Source organism: Solanum pennellii, chromosome 4, assembly GCF_001406875.1.
Source record: "Solanum pennellii chromosome 4, SPENNV200".
NCBI classification, from domain to species: domain Eukaryota; kingdom Viridiplantae; phylum Streptophyta; class Magnoliopsida; order Solanales; family Solanaceae; genus Solanum; species Solanum pennellii.
Window position 1 is genome coordinate 22,496,427 of NC_028640.1, and position 7,373 is coordinate 22,503,799.

The window sequence follows — 7,373 nt, forward strand, 5'->3', positions numbered from 1 at the left end:
CAAAAGTACTTTTTTAAAGCTGCTTTTATTAAGCCCATCCAAACGGGCCCTAACTTAAGCATGCAAAATGTTAAAAATTGAATTAAATCTGATAATCTCAACTTTTAAGTAATCTGAATAATATCAATGTTGACACCCAATTTTGACCCTCCCCGATTATAATCAAATCACGAGCTTCTTAATTTCCAAATGTTTTAGAATAGTTATTTTGTAAACTTCAAATACTTTTCAGAATCATATTAAGTGATCTTAGTCGATTTTCACAATTTATATATAGTAAATATATTCCGTATACTTATATATAATTAGTATACTTTATAAATATTTGAAAATCACATAAAAAATATTTTGTTTCATTAATTTAGTTTAGCTTAAATCATAATTGCAAATTTGAATTAATTAGTTTGTATTTAAATCAATTTTTTTATTAAGCTAATGTTTTGTTTCGTTAAGATTAAGAAGCTCCTTACTTAATCACATAAATTCGTCTTATTTAAATTACTAGTCGAGCTTATCATAATCTCCTAAGCTCGGGCACATTTTTAATTCTCATTTGGCTGTAACATAAATCCTGATGGCTAAAGCTCAAATTCGATTCTAGCCTACTGATTTTTGAAGAGAAGAGAGATATGGGCCCATTTGTTCAACCAACTAACTCCACCAACCCATACTAATTCCTCAACTCCCCCTAACCCGGTCCATCCCACCTTTTCTATTCTCAAAGAAACCCAGAAAGTCAAAACAACAGTAACAAATGGTGATACACGACATTCTCACAACGACATGACGACAGCGAGACGCGTGAGAACAACGGCGTCACAACGCCTCTTCACGCGACAAGGCAGTAGCGGCGAACAATCACGCGACGTCAAAATAGACAAAAAGCAGCGCTAAGTCTTCTTCCTCTGTCCCGTTCTATTCTCAGACAGTGCTTTTGGCTATAGCAAACTGGCCATTACAGCCACGTCTACTCGTCCTTTTAGCTACAAGATGGCGCCACATCAAAGGCAAGGACGAGCAAATCGATCCAAGTCGTCCCCTTGATCTATTCATTCGGATTTTGGTTGTATATATTTATAACTACGTAAAAAGTATTATGAGTCAGAATAATTTATAAATTAAAAAATTTATAATTTAAAATGTTTATAAGATCTATGAAAAGTTTACATTCAAAGATAGACTTGTTTGACTCTTGAAATTCGAAATGTGACATATAAAATGGGACGGAGGTAGTACCTTCGGATGCAAGCTAGCCAGTTTTCATGTAATAGTCTTGAACGTGATTAGTTTGTCACGGCTAGTTAACGCTTATTCCCGTACCCCTGTTAATATTCATGTCATATTTTTTTAAAGTGTCGGGGAGTCATTATCAGTGCATTTTCCTATATGTCTCCTGTATAATAGTATTTTCATGTTATTTTATTTTATTTTAGCATGCATGCTAAACTTCTTCTCCTCCTCTTTTGTTAAAATCACGAGTGGTTCGATAGTGTTAAAAAAAAGACATGTGCCTTAAGCCCCAAATTTAGGGCCTTATTTTTCTTATAATAATAGGTTATAAGTTATTATTTTATAATAAAGGCGGAATGGTCAAGTGGACCTTTATACTTGTATCAGTTTGTATTGTGGACTCTTCTACTTAACATTTTGTCAACTGAACCCTTACACTCAACATAACACAACATATTAAACCTCTATGACCGTTGACCATTCTTATGTGACATTAATATAGATGAGTTGTAAGAGAGTGTAGTCACACGCCTCTAAAGGCAAGTGAACATATATTTAAAATTTTAACTTTTACTTATAAATTATGAAAAAAATAAAATAATAAATCTCTACACTCCCCCGTCAACCCTATTTCGGCGCCGACGACGACAATCTATGCCGATGGCTTTACGATACATTCCAATCCAACAAACCCGAACTCTACCTCGTCGTCCTCCGATTCCTACCTGTAATCGTCGGAGTTTATCTCTCGAAAGTCAATCTCCACAAACCATTAGCTAGATTTGAAGCTGTATTACTAGCATTGTACGCACATGAAACCTCAAATTGAAACTCCGAATCCATTACCGTCAACATCCCAGGTCTATCACATTCCAGTATTTATCACAAAACAAACAAAGCAGCTAAAAACTCCGCTACAGAACTCAATTTCGCCGTAATTTCCCCTACCTTAGAACCATACAAAATCGTTAGATCAATGAAACGAGGTCGTATCGTCGTGGTAGCATTGGAACTCTACTACACAAAAATCCCCCAAATTCCAATTGAATCGAAACTTTAATTCTGCGAATTTTACAGAGTTTGGTCGTCGGGAAAAGAGGAGAAGATAATGCAGATTTGAAAAGAAGGATTCGTATGACATGGGAGCTGTTACAACCAATTTTGAGGATTTTAGGGCATTGTTTAATGGGGCATAAAAAAATTATGAAATAATTATGATGTGGTATTAATATATTTTACGTGGATATTACATGTAAATTAAATAAAAGAGAGTGCGCCACCCACATGGTTGGAGGGGCTTAAAAATATCATTTTGGTGGAGTTTAAGGGTCCAGATGACAAATGGGTAAATAGAAGGATTCAGAATACAAATTGATATAAGTATAAGGTCCACCAAACCATTTCGTCTTTAATAAATATTGAATACTACTTGTAGAAAAAGTAAACATTTCATGAAAAATGAAGGAATTATTAGAAGAAAATTGACATATTTTGAGTACTATATCTTATGAAAAATAATTTAAAATAAGAATGGTTATATTATGAGGTGAAAACTAGAAAAAATAAATTATATAAAAGTTATTAACAATTTAAATTTAAGGCCTCGTTTGATTTATGATTTAGTCCACTAATACGCTTGTGTCACTCCTGGTAAAAGTTACCATTGTCAAATTTTTACTATCACTATTATTTTATTTTATTTTATTTTATTTTCCTACTCATATTTTAAGGTTTTGCTTTTGAATTGTCGGCAGTTCTTGTGAAACTCAATCTTTTTTGCTACTGTGTGGATCTTTTCTTCTTCTTTTTTTTAAGAAAAAACAGTTAAGGGGATTTGAAATGGTACTGTTACATGCTAAAAATCCATGGCTTTAGTTGAAAGTATTTAATGTTAGAAAACAAATTGTTGCCTTAATTTTGTGCCTTACTAGTACGACCTAATTGTATGAAGTTTGAAATTGACTTTGACCCCATAATTGATTACTGTGTCGTTTTATCGTGGACCTTGACAAGAGTTCCTAATTTTTTTTAATATGAAATTTTTCTTAGTTAGTTCATTCTCTGATGCCTTATGATTTTGTATTCTAAGTTAGTCTATATTAATTTGTGGTTGTGGGATGATCACTGCCCTTAATACATCAATATATTTATGTGAATATTTTTCTCATGCCTACCTTACTTGGTTCCTATTATGATTATAATTGCTAATTATAAGTTCAATGCCTCTGAGAATATTCAGGCAGTATCACTTATCTTACTTCATTATTTCTTACTTTAAATCATTGAATTGTTACTTATACTTTGTTTGTTTGTGTTTACATGTGAAACCCGTTCGAGTTCACTACAAACTCCTATCTTCCTCTTGCATTTTGAGAGAGTCGTAAGGCTCAAGTTCCTTCATCGAGTTAGCCAGCCAAAAATTGACAAACAGGTCTCAGGGTCGGAAGAATTCGAAGTAGATAAGAATTGAAAAATTGCGCCAAAGCCCACTCTTTATTTATGTATTTTGTTACTTTGGGCTTAAGCCCTCATTGTCTTACCTATTATTATTTTTCTAGAATTTAGGACAGGTGAAAGAATTGAACCTAAGGACCAAAGAAAAGAATATTGTTAGTTTAGGACATGTGCAACAAACTCAAATGTGCCAAAGGCCCCAAAAATGAAAATGAGCCCAAATATTGGTCCAGACGGACATAAACAGATTTGGGCCCAACTCTCTTTCACTCTTTACTTTACTATGTTTATTTTGCTTGTAGGTATTTGTCGTTAATTTTAGAGTTAAAAAATTCAAATTTTCGAAGACGCTCATTTCATTTTAACAATTCAACTAAATCGATCATCTTTCAAAAAGACTTAGAAGAATAGTTTTGAGAAGTATCTCACTTAGCATGTCAATATTTCTCTTTTTAAGACAGAACTATCAAAAATAGTTTTATTTTTTCTTCAATTCAAGTAAATTTTATTCACTTTTAGCCAAATAAATTAATTGTCTGATAACCGCATTAGTGGATATTCTAGGTGCTTTTAAAACATTCCAAGAATATTAATAAGAACCACGAACCCATTCAAATATTTTCAATTAATTCTCTGTTTAATTTGTTGAATATCAATTTTCTTATTTTTTTTCTTTAAAAATTGAGTGGCGACTCTAAAACCAGTCTAAAAATATTATTTTTTAAATAAAACACTCAATAGATAATTAAGAGTTTGTAAAAATAACTCAAGGAAGATACTAAAAACTACTCAACTTTGTCTATCTATCAAGCTTCTACTATTATAGAAGGATATTGGGACAAGACTCACGACATCTCAAAACTACCAAATGTATGATAAAGGTGAAGTTCTCCAAAATGTAAGAAGGCTTACCAAAGTTGACTGGAATATCTCATGACCTCAACGAAATGTCTGTTGATGATCCTGAATACATGTATCTGCACATGAAATGATGCAGGCCAAATTGCTCAGTACATGGAATATACGAGCATGTAAGAGAAATTCTAAAACATAAACATAAGATTGAACTTAATAAAAAATAAACATACTTACCTCCTCTCAACTTACTCATCTAAGCTCAACTCAAGAATAAGATAATCAACTCAAGATAAAGCAACAATAAAAGATGTGATATATGGAAAGCTTTTCAAACAATAGATATCAAATCAATGTATTGAAGAGTACAATAATAACTCAGTTTGTTTATAAAAATACAATATAACTCTGAGGGAGTTTCCCTAACCGACAATCATCACTGTGAGTTATGTGATGATACATCGTCTTGTCCATGCTAACAGAACTGACCTATACCTTGTTGGGGTATAAAACCTCTCAACTGAGTGGATCCATTTAGATATGTTTTAAAGCATTAAAGAATCATCTAAAAAGTATGACCTTTTCTACCCACGTTAGCTACATGGTTTATGGAGACTTGAGTTATCTAAACTCGTCCCCATATCAATGTTCAATACTACTCCCAAAATATACTCAGATCATATATTTGTTTACATAACTCTTTCTGCGGTTCAGATTATTACTCATAATCTTTATCTAAAAAGAGATGTTACTCAAACTGCTTAAAACTCTTTCGGAAAGCGCAATTTCCTCCTCTTTACAATGTAAAATATTTTCTCTTGGGACTACTTAGTTCCCATATATTATATAATGAAAAAGAACTCGAATCTACTCTTTCTCAACTCAAGTTCTCAAGTCTTAAAACAAGTTTAGAAAAAATTGTAAAAAGACTTTTCTGAATAAAGTTCATGCCAAATTATGGACGTGAATGAATCAATTCGAGGTTTTCAATAACCATACGCAGAAAAGGACGTGAACGAATAAATTCGAGGTTTTCAATAACCATATGTAGAACTTAATACTCAAAACTTAACAAGTCATAACTCAATAAATTTAATGGTAATACTTATTTCTAGAAGGCTTGAATCAGAGGATTCATGTAGAATTATGGACATGAACTACTCAACTCAAGGACTTCATGATACTACTCATCTCAAGAATGTTTAACTCATAGGATTTATGCGGAATTATGAGCATGAACAACTCAAATCAAGGACTCTATGGGTAATATGTAATAGTCCCATGATTAGGAATAAAATCTCAAAAGGGATGAGGAACTCAATACTTAGAACTTGAATATACTACTCCTCTCAAAGATGCTCAGTTTATGAAGTTCATACAGAATTTATGGGCATGAACGACTCGACTTGAGGGTCTACATAACAATAGAGAACTCGTGTATATGACTCTTACCGTTCTCATACTTACTTCTTCAAAAGTTAGCTCAAATCAATAGTTGATCTCAAAGGATTCACAATTGAAATGAAATACTTCATTGGACTCTCAACTTAACTCTCTCTTGAGTTTGAATTATGAATTCAAGGGTTTTTGGTTCGTAATATGAAGTATCTCGTGATGATAAAGTAGATTTGTGAATACATTCTCCTCACTTTCACTTACTTAAGTCTTGAAACAAGTCATTAGAAAGTATAAAAGACTCCTCTAAAGACTTAAAGGGACTTTTCTCAAAAATGTTCAAAAGAACTGATCTCAAGACTTAACTCTTAGCTCTACCTTGAATTTGAATTATCAATTCAAGGTAATTATTTGTGGTAGGAAAGATTTCATAATGATTAAAATTGATTTAGATAGTTAATCATGAGAAACAGTTGAAAAACACTGTCTTGAGAAAGTATGTGACGTGGATATGAATTATAATATTTGGTTGTGAATTAATTTTGAAAAAATGCAGTCCGCGTTCTCTTCATGTCGTGGAGAGAAAATTTTCTCTCTGGGGAGCAAGTCCGTGAAGTAGACTTGTTCCTTAAATCTTGCGTGATCTTTCTTACTCGTTTTTCAGCCCTGGATTCAATTATTCAACATAATTACACTATAATTTACTCAATACATCCCTCAAAACACACTTTAAACTCAAGATTTCATCAAAATAATCTGATGGACCCTTATACTTGTATAAATTTGTATTCTGAACCTTTCTACTAACCTCTTTGTCAACTGAACCTTTAACTAAGTAATATTTAACATCTTAGACCCCTCTGACCATTGACCAAGGTTATGTGGTGACTTAATTGCTTCTTTGGCATAAGCACGTGATTTCACACAAAAAAGGGTGCGTGGAAATAAAAATTTAGATTAAAAATAGTTAAAAGAAAAAGGTAAATACAATAAAAAATAAAATAAAAAACCTTCACTCTTTCTTCTTTCCCAGCCCCTCCCCATTTCTTTTACTTTTTCTAATATCAATCCATGATCGAATCCCTTGTTCCATTCATTTTATCTCCCCCACTCCTTTTCCGTTATTTTTTTCTTCTCCTCATTTTTTCTTTCCCCAAATTAGAAATGAAATTATACGAAAAAGTAAGAACAAAATGAGCAAAGAAAATCGAGAAAATTGGTGCAATATTCAAATTTACGGGAGAAAATTTGTCTAATGAGTGTCACTAGTGCTCCATCTTTATCTTTAAATCTAATGTTGTTCTTAAATTATCTTTCTTTTATATTTTCTAGGGTAAAGTAACAAAATGGAAAATAATTGTTGAATGTCTTTATGAAAATAGATAAATATGTTGTATAAAATTTTGTGTGTGTGTGTATATATATATATATATATATAT

The 7,373-nt window shown here is 32.1% G+C and overlaps 1 pseudogene; it reads left to right on the forward strand.

Annotated features, from left to right (window-relative positions):
• The first annotated feature begins 1,834 nt into the window (after window positions 1-1,834).
• On the forward strand, window positions 1,835-3,960 carry LOC107016591 (annotated as a pseudogene).
• Window positions 3,961-7,373: the final 3,413 nt, after the last annotated feature.